The 12,054-nt window shown below is 42.4% G+C and overlaps 1 long non-coding RNA gene across 3 annotated transcripts; it reads left to right on the forward strand.

Annotated features, from left to right (window-relative positions):
* Positions 1 to 1,081: 1,081 nt before the first annotated feature.
* LOC106695168 lies at positions 1,082 to 11,773 on the forward strand. 3 transcript variants are annotated; one of them, XR_002827200.1, is made up of 4 exons: positions 1,082 to 1,236; positions 4,226 to 4,409; positions 4,685 to 4,832; positions 11,739 to 11,773. It is a non-coding gene; the product is annotated as an uncharacterized LOC106695168 (long non-coding RNA). The 3 variants fall into 3 exon arrangements; XR_001346239.2 differs by lacking the exon at positions 11,739 to 11,773 and having other exon boundaries at positions 4,685 to 5,215; XR_002827201.1 differs by lacking the exons at positions 1,082 to 1,236; positions 11,739 to 11,773 and adding an exon at positions 3,490 to 3,628 and having other exon boundaries at positions 4,685 to 5,215.
* The last annotated feature ends 281 nt before the right edge of the window (positions 11,774 to 12,054 follow it).

The following is a 12,054-nucleotide window of genomic DNA, read 5'->3' on the forward strand; positions in this document are numbered from 1 at the left end:
CAACACGGATAGGCCAAGAGGGTATTATTCTAAGTGAAATAAGACAAACAACAAAGGATTTCATTCATATGGGGAATTTACAAAACGAATGAACAAGCAAAACGGAAACAAAATCACATAGAGAACAAATCATTGGTTGCCAGATGGAACGGGGTTTAGGGAAAAGGTGAAGAAATTAAGTACAAATTGCCAGTTATAGCCCTATGTGGTCTGGCTCAGTGGATAGAGAATCCGCCTTTGGATTCAGACTCCCAGGTTCGATACCCAGTCAGGGCACATGCCTGGGTTGTGGGTGATCCCCAGTAGTGGGTGTGCAGGAGACAGCCAATCAATGATTCTCATCATTGATGTTTTTGTCTCTCTCTCCCTCCCACTTCCTCTCTGAAATCTATAAAAATATATATTTTAAAAATTGCCACTTATAAAAACAGTCAAGAGGAAGTAAAGTAGAGCATATAGGAAAGTCAATAACATTATAATAGGTAAGTATGGTGTCAGATGGGTACTAGATTTAATTGTGTGATCACTAGGTAAGTTACATAAATGCCCAATCAGTATTGTGGTACTCCTGAAACTAATATCATATTGCATGACAACTGAAATAGGAAAAAAAAGACCTCCAAGTTCCTGTACAGCCCAGTTGAGGCGAGTACTGTTCATTCAGAGGTAGAAAGAACACGTTCACATATTAAGGCCTGGCAAGAGCGAGGATCAGAATACTGGTTTCTCAATTCTCTGCTAGCCTTTTTGCCCGCAGTGTTTGGTAAATATGAGCCCATTTCTTCAAGCCAATCATCTGTGGAGTTTAGAACATCTGCGCCAATAGGCGGGGGATCAAACATCCTGCACCGGGCAGGACTGCAAGGGAGGTTGCAGGATGGCATTAAGCCCAAAGGCCCTGTGTGGTCAGAAAGGCTGGCCCAGGGTCCATCACCTGCAGCCTTCCTACCACCAGGAAACAGTCCCTCCCTGAGCCAGCCGCGCAAGCACAGTGGTGCAAAAAACCACGCCCACGTCCCCAAGTGAGCACGCGCAGTGGCGCGGGGCGTGGCAGCGCTGCACGCTCCTCTGGAGATGGAGTGGAGCCGGCCTTTTAAGCTCCGCGACCTTATCTCTGATACCTCAGCCGCCTGGCCTGAAGCGAAGCTGTCTTGTCGGGGAAGAGAGTGGTCACGGTGTCGCGTGGTAACAAAGCTTAGGACAGGAGAACCTACATGAGAAAGGACGTCCTCCGGTGTAAGTGCTAACCAGTGGCTGTTTGCGGAGGGGCGGGGGGCGTCGGGAGCGGGAAAAACCTTCGCGGCATGGAGGGGCGGAGCTAACGTGTGATTGATAGGCGAGAAACCTGTGCAAGGGCGAATGGGAGGTGAGTGAGGGCGGGATCTGCAGTTGAACTGGAGCGGTGCTTTGGAGTAATAATAACTAACACGCACCAGGGACTTCAGTAACCCATCTGTGCTAACCGCTTTTTATAAGTTACTTATTTAGTGGTCACTGCAGCCTTATGGAAATGCAGTTTTATCTGTCTCTCCCTTACGCGCGGGGAAACTGAGGGTTAGGGCTATTAACTTAGGCAAGAATACAGCTGGGGTCCCAAATTTAGAAGCCTGACCTCAGAGCCCATACTGTTAATGGCTCTGCCCTTCAGAAAAGCAAGGTGGAGTGGGGTCCAGTCAAGAGGGTTCGGTTGAATGGAATTGACCAGATTGTTGGAGGATGTGCAATGAAAAGTGGAAAAAACACCAAGTAGCAGGTTTTTCCTACAGGATGTGAGAGCTCTGAGGATGGAGGTGGGAGGCTGGGCCATGTCCCCTGCTGTGGGAGCATTGCAGCCCTGCTGGTGCTGTGCCTGGATTAACTGTAGGTGCAGAAAAGGTTTTCTTTTGTGGCTGTGTTGTCTCCCAGGTGTGTGAAGTTAAAGCATTTTAGGGGCTTAAAATGGGGATTGTGCTTTTAAATTGTTTCTGTCTTCTCTGGCTGCCATAACAAAATGCCATACATTGGGTGGCTTAAACAACAGACTATTTTTTGTTTGTTTTTGTTCTATTTTAATTCTCACCTGAGGATATTTCCCCATTGATTTCTAGAGAGAGTGGAAAGGAAGTAGGAGAGGGGGGGAGAGAGAAACATCGTGGGAGAGAAACATAGATTGGTTGCCTCCTGCCCCTACCAGGACTGGGGAACTTGCACCCAAGGTACCCTTGACCAGGACCCTTGGATCTGCAAGCTGATGCTCTAACCACTTGGCACACTGGCCGGGGCCAGAGTTCTTTTTTTTTTTCTTTTCTTTTTCCTTACAGTTCTAGAAATTGGGAAGTCGAAGATTAAGGTTCCAGCCTAGTCTGTTCCCTGTCCAGGACCCTTTTCCTGTCTTGCAGAAGGTCGGTCCCTTTCTTACTAGTACTTGTCCTCACATGGCTGGTAAGGAGAGAGCTCTCTCTTACTCCTAGAAGGCCATCAATCTTAATAAGAATTAGGACCCACTGTTAAACCTTAATTTAATCTTAATTACCCTTTTCATTTTATGTGAATTGCCTCCTAAAAGCCCTCCCTCCAAATAAAATAGAGTCTCATGTTGGGGCTTAGGGCTTTAACACATGAATTTGAGGGACGGTGGGACACAGTTCAGTCTGTAGCAATAGTTTATACCCAAGTAAATAACAAGTGATAATTGAAGACTGAAGAAAATGAACACTTTCAAAACTTACAATTTCACATAACGTCTTATTACCTCATTTAATGAGCATGAGGTTTGTGCCTTAGCACTGGTGGGGAATTCTAGGGAGAACTTGTGTGGAAGGTCATGGTTGTCCTTCAGGCAGCCAATCTGAAGAGGTCAGAAAAAGCTACACCAAGCATTCTTAAAGCACGCATAGTGTATCTACTATTTGTGGATTTATCTAAACCCTTCTTTAACTTCTGACTTAGCTTGTGCTGTTTCTGGAATAATGAGATCCATAATTACCATCCACGGGGAGTGAAATAATAATTACTTTTTCGTTTCTTTTAATCCTCCCCCGAGGATATTTTTCCATTGATTTTTAGAGAAAGTGGAAGAGAGAGGGAAAGACAGAGAAATATCGATGTCAGAGAAACATATCGATGGGTTGCCTCCTGCACATGCCCCAACCAGGGCCTGGGCCGGGGAAGAGCCTGCAACTGAGGTATGTGTCCTTGACTGGAATCAAACCTGGGACCCTTTGGTCCACACGCTGGCGCTCTATCCACTGAGCCAAACCAGCTAGGGCAATAATTACTTGTTTTCTGTATTGTTTCCTGTTGTCATTCCTAAGTTTGGTAAACAAGTTTATTTTCACCTTACCCTGGTGAGAGAAGAATGAGGAAATACAAAGCTTAGGAGCTTGAAGGTCTGGCAGATGTGCATTCAAATCTTGGATTCGGGCAATTGCTATGTGACTATCGGCATGTCACTTAACCTTTTGTTTTAAAAACAAATTTTTATTGATTTCAGAGAGGAAGGGGGAAAGGGAGAGAAAATCATTGATCGCTGCCTTCTGCACACCTCCTACTGTGGATGGAACCTGCAACCCAGACATGTGCCCTGATCGTGATTTGAATCGTGACTCCTAGTGTCATAGATCAATACCCAACCACTGAGCCACACCAAGTGGGCAAGTCATTTAATCTTTCTGTCAGTTTCTTCATCTATAAAATAGAGCTAGTAATAATACTGACCACATGGTTGTTGTGAGGTTATATGAAAACAGTTTGTAACGACTAAAGAACTGGCCTTGCACTAGATATTTCAGTTATGGGACATCCTCCACTGACACCTCTGAAGAGGTTTCTATAACAGAAACCTCCACCTACAGCCCCCATGTGAAGCTTGCTGTATATTCATCAAATTTTTATTGAATCCCCGCTACTTGTCACAGCACCTGGCATGCTGAGTGCTAGGGGCAGGGAAGAACAAGACAGACAAAGTTCTTTCTTTTATGCAGCTTATACTGTAGTGGGGAGGACTAAATGAATTGAGTTGAGTGCTAAGAACTATGAAGAAACTAAATGCAGGGTAATGACAGCAAAGAGTGACTTTCCGTAGAGGGGCCTGCCTGTGTGCATGCACACGTATTTGGAGGGAGGGTGATTGACCACTGTAGGGGGTGTCTGTAAAATAAGGTTATGTACATTAACCTGTGCCATGTCAGAAAAACTGTAATTGTACTTGTAATTCTTTGCCTGTGTGTCATGATTCTATTTACAGGTCTCCCATCAGGATAAAGCAGCATTTGTTATGCACATACCGCCCTGTGCAGAAGTGAGGGAAGACTGCTGCAGAAGTGAATACAGGCAACATCTTTGATCCCAGGGCACAGGTCTTTGAGAGGAAATCTCCAAGCCTCTCGAGGAGGCATTAGAAGGCTATCCAGGCAGCAAAAGTACCTCAGGTGAAATGCAGGGAGTTTCTGTATAAGGGCTTTTGCATTCTGCATTCTTCTAGAGCCCTTTGTGATAAATGTCGCTGGGTGGATTGCATGATTTGGTGTGGCTTCATGGGGATATGCACATGTTGGAGAGAACATGATCTCTTCTTGCCAAATAATGTAGAGCCTAAGGAGAAAATCCGTAATCAGTATTGAGACTGCTCTTAAGAACTGTTCTAGATTTCAAGCCGGTTCTTCCTGGCTCATCAGAGAACTACCAGATATTTTTCTCCCCTTAGGATCATGGCTGATAAATACCAGGAGATCGGTGGCATCCATTTCTCTTTTCCCTTCACACCCTATTCCACCCAGAAAGACTTCATGACAGTGCTGTACCAGTTGTTGGAGGATGGCAAGATTGGGATATTTGAGATTCCTATTGGCACTGTAAGTATGAACAGTTGCCCCAAGAGGGCTCTTGGGAGACCTTGATTACAACTAGTCAGAGGTTTATTTGCCTCTGCAGAGATTTTCATGGTTTGGAGTTGGGCAAAGTAGTTTTCTCAGTTTACCTTTCTGAGTAATGCTCACTTCCCTCTATTAAATTGTTAAACACAACCCCGGGTTCTAAGGAAAATTCGGCTACAGGCAAAGGAGAATTTGAATGGCAGTGGTTCTCCTTTAGGGAGCAACATAGAAATTTATTGCCCTGCCAGGTTGGGCTCAGTTGGTTGAGCATTGTCCCATGTACCAGGAGGTTACTGGTTTGATTCCCGGTCAGGGCACGTGCCTGGTTTGTGGGTTGAACCCCAGTAGGGGCATGCAGAAGATAGCTGATCAATGTTTCTTTCTCACAATGTTTCTCTCTCTCCCTCTCCATTCCTCTCTCTGAAATAAATGAAAACATTATTTCAAAAAAAGTCAAATTTATCAAATTTGGCGCGATGGGCTGGTGCTTTTAATTCTTTTGTCTTTCTTAAAAAATGTACTTTTCTCATAGTACATTTTGAAATTATAACCTATGTGCTCTTGTTTCTTGGTTTGTGGATTTTAGTGATTGGTACCTTCCTCTTGTGATGGATAAGATGTAGCTTTCTTACCATCCCTTTTCCCTGCCACTCCTGATGTAATTAGCTGTTTTTAGTCTATGCTAAGGCATTATACTATGATTGTTTTTTCATGGAATAATGTTATTTTTCTAGAGTTAATAATTGCTTTTTAAAAGTTTGTTCAGTTTTTAATATGCTTATACTAATTCCACACACATCATCCAGTAGTCTCTCAATATGATACAGATTTTCACATTGTCCAAAACTACAGTTGGCCCTTGTCTGTGGGTCCTGCACCCATGGGTTCAACCAACTCCAGATCAAAAATATTGGGGGGAAAGAGCTACCTTGTTGCTGACATGTACTATGTAGTTAGACCTATGACAGTTGCTGAACATGTAGAGACTTTTTTCTTTTTCTTTTTTCTTTTTTTTATTGCTTAAAGTATTACAAAGGGTATTACATATGTGTCCTTTTTTTCCCCCCGTCCTTGACACTTCCCTGGCCTCCCTTACCCCCCAGTGTCTTATGTCCATTGGTTATGCTTATATGCATGCATACAAGTCCTTCGGTTGATCTCTTACCCCCCTACCTCCTGCCCCCCACCCCTCCCTGGCCTTCCCGGTGCAGTTTGACAGTCAGTTTGAGGCAGCTCTGCCTCTGTATCTATTATTGTTCAAAAGTTTGTAATGGAGACTTTTTTCTTATTATTATTCCCGAAACAATATAGTATAGCAATTATTTATATAACATTTACATTATATTAATCATAAGTAATCTAGACATGATTTAAAGTATATGGTAGGATGTGCATAGGTTACGTGCAAATACTAAGTCATTTATCTACACTAATAAAAGAGAAAGATGCTAATTGACCGTACCTTCACTATACCCACCAGCCAGAGTTACTATGCAGATTAACCCAACAAAGATGGCAGTTAAATTTGCATACCCAGGTGGGGCGGGCAGTGTCAGACGCTGCCAGTCGGTCCGGGCCCCAGAATGGGACCCGGGGAGACGGGTCGGGCAGCGCCAGAAGCCACCCGAGGGGTTCGGGCCCCAGACCGAGGATGGGGGAGATGGGCAGGCAGCGCCAGACGCCGCCCAGGGGGTACGGGGTTCCTGATTGGGGACGTGGGGGAGGCGGGGCGGGCAGCACCAGACACCACCCCTGTGGTCCAGGCCCCAGATTGGGACCTGGGGAGATGGGTGGGAAGCGCCAAAAGCCACCCACGGGGTCCAGGTCCCAGACCTGGGAAAGGGGAGGTTGGGTGGGCAGCACCAGATGCCACCCGGGGAGGCAGGGCGGGTAGCGCCAGACACTGCCTGCGGGGTCCGGGTCCCAGACCGGGGAAAGGGGAGGTTGGGCGGGCAGCGCCAGATGCCAACCGGGGAGGCAGGGTGGGTAGCGCCATACACCGCCTGCGGGGTTCGGGCCACAGATCGGGGACGGGCGAGACGGGGCAGGCAGCGCCAGATGCCACCACGGGGTCCAGTAGAGCGAGAAAACTGGTGGCTTGGAGGGCGTGGCTCCCTCTGTCATCCAGCTTCCTCATCACAGCTGTGAAAACTGAGAGCAGGGAGGAGGAAGTCCCACCCCCGTAGAATTAGCCAGAATCAGCCATTGGTCACACAGCTCTCAGCGGCCTGACAGCCAGGACTCTCATTCACCTGCGTCTCAGACCGTGACAGTAGAGAGGTGGGACTATGTCCAAAGAAGAACTGTTGATACAAGGTAGCTCTGCAGCCGAAAGATGCCTGCGTTATCGATAGAAAATGTCTGAAGAGCAACGTGCGTCTGATCTTGAAAGAAGGCGGCGCCTGTGACAGAATATATCTGAAGACCAGCTACTGGAAAAACGTCACTGTGAAGCTGAAAAACACCGACGTCATCGACAGAAAATGTCTAAAGACCCACGTGCCTTTCAGGTTGAAAGAAGGCGGTGGCGATGACAGTCTAGAGAACAGTCATCAACAAGTACTACCAATACTGGTAGGAACTGCCTTCTCAGCAAACATGGAGTACATGAGGATGCAATTCTCGAACACAGTTGTGGTGGAATGACTGTTCGATGTGAATTTTGCCTATCCCTAAATTTCTCTGTTGAAAAACCATCCGATGGGAAATTTACTCGATGTTGTAGCAAAGGGAAAGTCTGTCCAAATGATATACATTTTCCAGATTACCCGGCATATTTAAAAAGATTAATGACAAACGATTCTGACCATAAAAATTTCATGAAAAATATTCGATCCATAAATAGTTCTTTTGCGTTTGCTTCCATGGGTGCAAATATTGCATCACTATCAGGGTATGGGCCATACTATTTTAGAATACATGGACAAGTTTATCACCGTACTGGAACTTTACATCCTTTGGATGGTGTTTCTCGGAAGTTTGCTCAACTCTATATTTTGGATACAGCCGAAGCTACAAGTAAAAGATTAGCAATGCCAGAAAATCAGGGCTGCTTAGAAAGACTCATGATCAACATCAACAACCTCATGCATGAAATAAATGAATTAACAAAATCTTACAAGATGCTACATGAGGTAGAATAGGAAGCCCAATCTGAAGCAGCAGCAAAAGGTATTGCTCCCACAGCAGTAACAATGGCAATTAAATACGATCATAACAGTGACCCAGGTAGATATAATTCTCGTGTAACCGAGGTTGCTGTCATATTCAGAAACAAAGATGGAGAACCTCCTTTTGAAAGGGACTTGCTCATTCATTGTAAACCAGATCCCAATAATCCAAGTGCCACTAAAATGAAACAAATCAGTATCCTGTTTCCTACATTAGATGCAATGACATATTCTCTTCTTTTTCCTCATGGTGAAAAAGGCTGGGGAACAGATATTGCATTAATACTTAGAGACAACAGTGTAGTCGACAATAATACTAGGCGAAATGTAAGGACACGAGTCAAACAAAGGCAGTATTATGATTTCATCTCTCTGTGAGGGACACATTCAATCCTATTTTAAACGCAGGAAAATTAACTCAACAGTTTATAGTGGATTCGTATTCAAAAATGGAGGCCAATCGGATAAATTTCATCAAAGCAAACCAATCTAAGTTGAGAGTTGAAAAATATAGTGGTTTGATGGCTTATCTCAAATCTAGATCTGAAAATGACAATGTGCCAATTGGTAAAATGATAATACTTCCATCATCTTTTGAGGGTAGTTCCAGAAATATGCAGCAGCGATATCAGGATGCTATGGCAATTGTAACGAAGTATGGCAAGCCCAATTTATTTATAACCATGACATGCAGACCCAAATGGGCAGATATCACAAACAGTTTACAATGCTGGCAAAAAGTTGAAAACGGACCTAACTTGGTAGCCAGAGTTTTTAATATTAAGCTGAGCGCTCTTTTAAATGATATATGTAAATTCCATTTATTTGGCAAAGTAATAGCTAAGATTCATGTCATTGAATTTCAGAAATGTGGACTACCTCACGCTCACATATTGATATTAGATAGTGAGGCAAATTACATTCAGAAGATGACATTGACCATATAGTTAAGGCAGAAATTCCAGATGAGGACCAGTGTCCTCGACTTTTTCAAATTGTAAAATCAAATATGGTACATGGACCACGTGGAATACAAAATCCAAATAGTCCATGTATGGAAAATGTTCAAAGGATATCCAAAAGAATTTCAAAATGTGACCATTGGAAATATTGATGGATATCCCAAATACAAACGAAGATCTGGTAGTACCATTTTGATTGGAAGTAATATCGTCGATAATACTTGGATTGTCTCTTATAACCTGTATTTGTGCCTCCAATATAACTGTCATATAAATGTTGAAGTGTGTGCATCAATTAGAAGTGTCAAATATCTATTTAAATACATCTATAAAGGGCATGCTTGTGCAAATACTCAAATTTCTGAGAAAAATATTGTCAATCATGACGAAGTACAGCACTTCATTGATTCCAGGTATGTGAGCGCTCCTGAGGCTGTTTGTAGACTTTTTGGAATGCAAATGCATGACCAGTTACATGCAATCACAAGATTAGCTATTCATTTGCCAAATGATCAGAATTTGTATTTTCATGCCGATGATTTTGCTGAAGTTTTGGATAGGGCTAAAAGGCATAAGTCGACTTTGATGGCTTGGTTCTTATTGAATAGAGAAGACTCTGAAGCACATAATTATGATTTTGGGAGATTCCACAGCATTATGTGTTTAATAATTCTTTGTGGACAAAACACCGAAATGGTGGGAATAAAGTATTAGGTAGACTGTTCACTGTGAGCTTTAGAGAACCAGAAGGATAATACCTTAGACTTTTGCTTCTGCATATAAAAGTTGCGATAAGTTTTGAGGATCTGCGAACTGTAGGAGGTTTAACTTATGATACATTTCATGAAGCTGCTAAACACCGAGGATTATTACTTGACAACAGTATCTGGAAAGATACGACTGACGATGCAATCATCCTTAATATGCCCAAACAACTACGGCAACTTTTTGCATGCATATGTGTGTTTGGATGTCCTTCTGCTCAGACAAATTATAGGATGAGAATAAATCTCATTTTATTGAAGATTTCTGTTGGAAATTACACTGAAGAGAAGGTGCCTGTGTGAACTGTGAAATGCATGCCCTTAACGAAATTCAGGAGGTATTCACATTGCATGGAATGAAATGTTCACATTTCAAGCTTCCGGACTATCCTTTATTAATGAATGCAAATACATGTGATAAATTGTATGAGCAACAACAGGCAGAGGTTTTGACAAATTTTCTGAATGATGAACAGTTGGCAGCCTTTCAGACTATAACTTCAGCCATCAAAAAGCAAACTGTACACCCCAAATGCTTTTTCTTGGATGGTCCAGGTGGTAGTGAAAAAACATATCTGTATAAAGTTTTAACACATTATATTAGAGGTTGTGGTGTTACTGTTTTGCCCACAACATCTACAGGAATTGCTGCAAATGTACTTCTTGGTGGAAGAACCTTTCATTCCACATATAAATTACCCATTCCATTCAATGAAACTTTAATTTCTAGACTTGATATAAAGAATGAAGCTTCTAAAACCATTAAAAAGGCCCAACTTATTATTGATGAATGCACCATGGCATCCAGTCATGCTATAATCGCTATAGATAGATTACTAAGAGAAATTATGAATTTGAATGTTGCATTTGTTTTGGAAAGTCTCCTTCTCAGAGGGGATTTTCGACAATGCCGCAGTAGTGTACCACATGCTATGCGATCGGCCATAGTACACTCAGGTTCAAAGTACTGTGATGATTGGGGTTGTTTTAGAAAGTTGTCTCTTAAAACAAATATGAGATCAGAGGATTCTGCTTATAGTGAATGGTTAGTAAAACTTGGAGATGGCAAACTTGATAGCAGTTTTCATTTAGGAATGGATATTATTGAAATCCCCCATGAAATGATTTGTAACGGATCTATTATTGAAGCCACCTTTGAATATAGTATATCTATAGATAATATTAAAAATATATTTAAACATGCAATTCTTTGTCCAAAAAATGAGCATGTTCAAAAATTAAATGAAGAAATTTTGGATATACTTGATGGAGAGTTTCACACATATTTGAGTGATGATTCCGTTGACTCAACAGATGATACTGAAAAGGAAAATTTTCGCATTAAATTTCTTAATAGTATTACTCCTTCAGGAATGCCATGTCTTAAATTAAAATTGGAAGTGGGTGCAATCATCATGCTATTGAGAAATCGTAATAGTAAATGGGGTCTTTGTAATGGTACCAGATTTATTATCAAAAGATTACGACCTAACATTATCGAAGCTGAAGTATTAACAGGATCTGCAGAGGGAGAGGTTGTTCTGATTCCCATAATTGATTTGTCCCCATCTGACACTGGCCTCCCGTTTAAACTAATTCAACGACAGTTTCCCATGATGCCAGCATTTGCAATGACTATTAATAAATCACAAGGACAAACTCTAGACAGAGTAAGAATACTCCTACCTGAACCCATTTTCGCACATGGGCAGTTATATGTTGCTTACTCTCAAGTTCGAAGAGCGTGTGACGTTAAAGTTGTAAATACTTCATCCCAAGGGAAATTAGTCAAGCACTCTGAAAGTGTTTTCACTCTTAATGTGGTATACAGGGAGATATTAGAATAAGTTTAATCACTTTATCAGTCATTATTTGCATCAACATTGTTTTGATATCATGAATTTGTTGTTATTATTTATTAATAAAATTATGTATTATTTTCATATACAATGTATTCATTTCCTTTTATCTCTCACACTTTTATTACAGAGAAAGGGCAAATAACAATATTCAAATATTTCCTCTAATTCCTTTTCAATGTGCACGAATTTCATGCACCAGGCCACTATTCTAATCTAATAAAGGAGAAACATGCAAATTGACTGAACCTCCGCTATGCTGCAAGCCACACCCATCAGCCAATCAGAGCGATTACATGCAAATGAACCCAACCAAGATGGCGGCTGGCAGCCACGGAGCTGGAGCAAGCAGGAGACTCGGTTGCCCCGGCAATGGAGGAAGCCAAGCTTCCTGCCTACCCTGGTCGGTTGTGGCCTCTGCTCACGGCAACAAATTTTCAATTATC

Source organism: Myotis lucifugus, unplaced genomic scaffold (genome assembly GCF_000147115.1).
Source record: "Myotis lucifugus unplaced genomic scaffold, Myoluc2.0 scaffold_914, whole genome shotgun sequence".
Lineage (NCBI taxonomy): Eukaryota > Metazoa > Chordata > Mammalia > Chiroptera > Vespertilionidae > Myotis > Myotis lucifugus.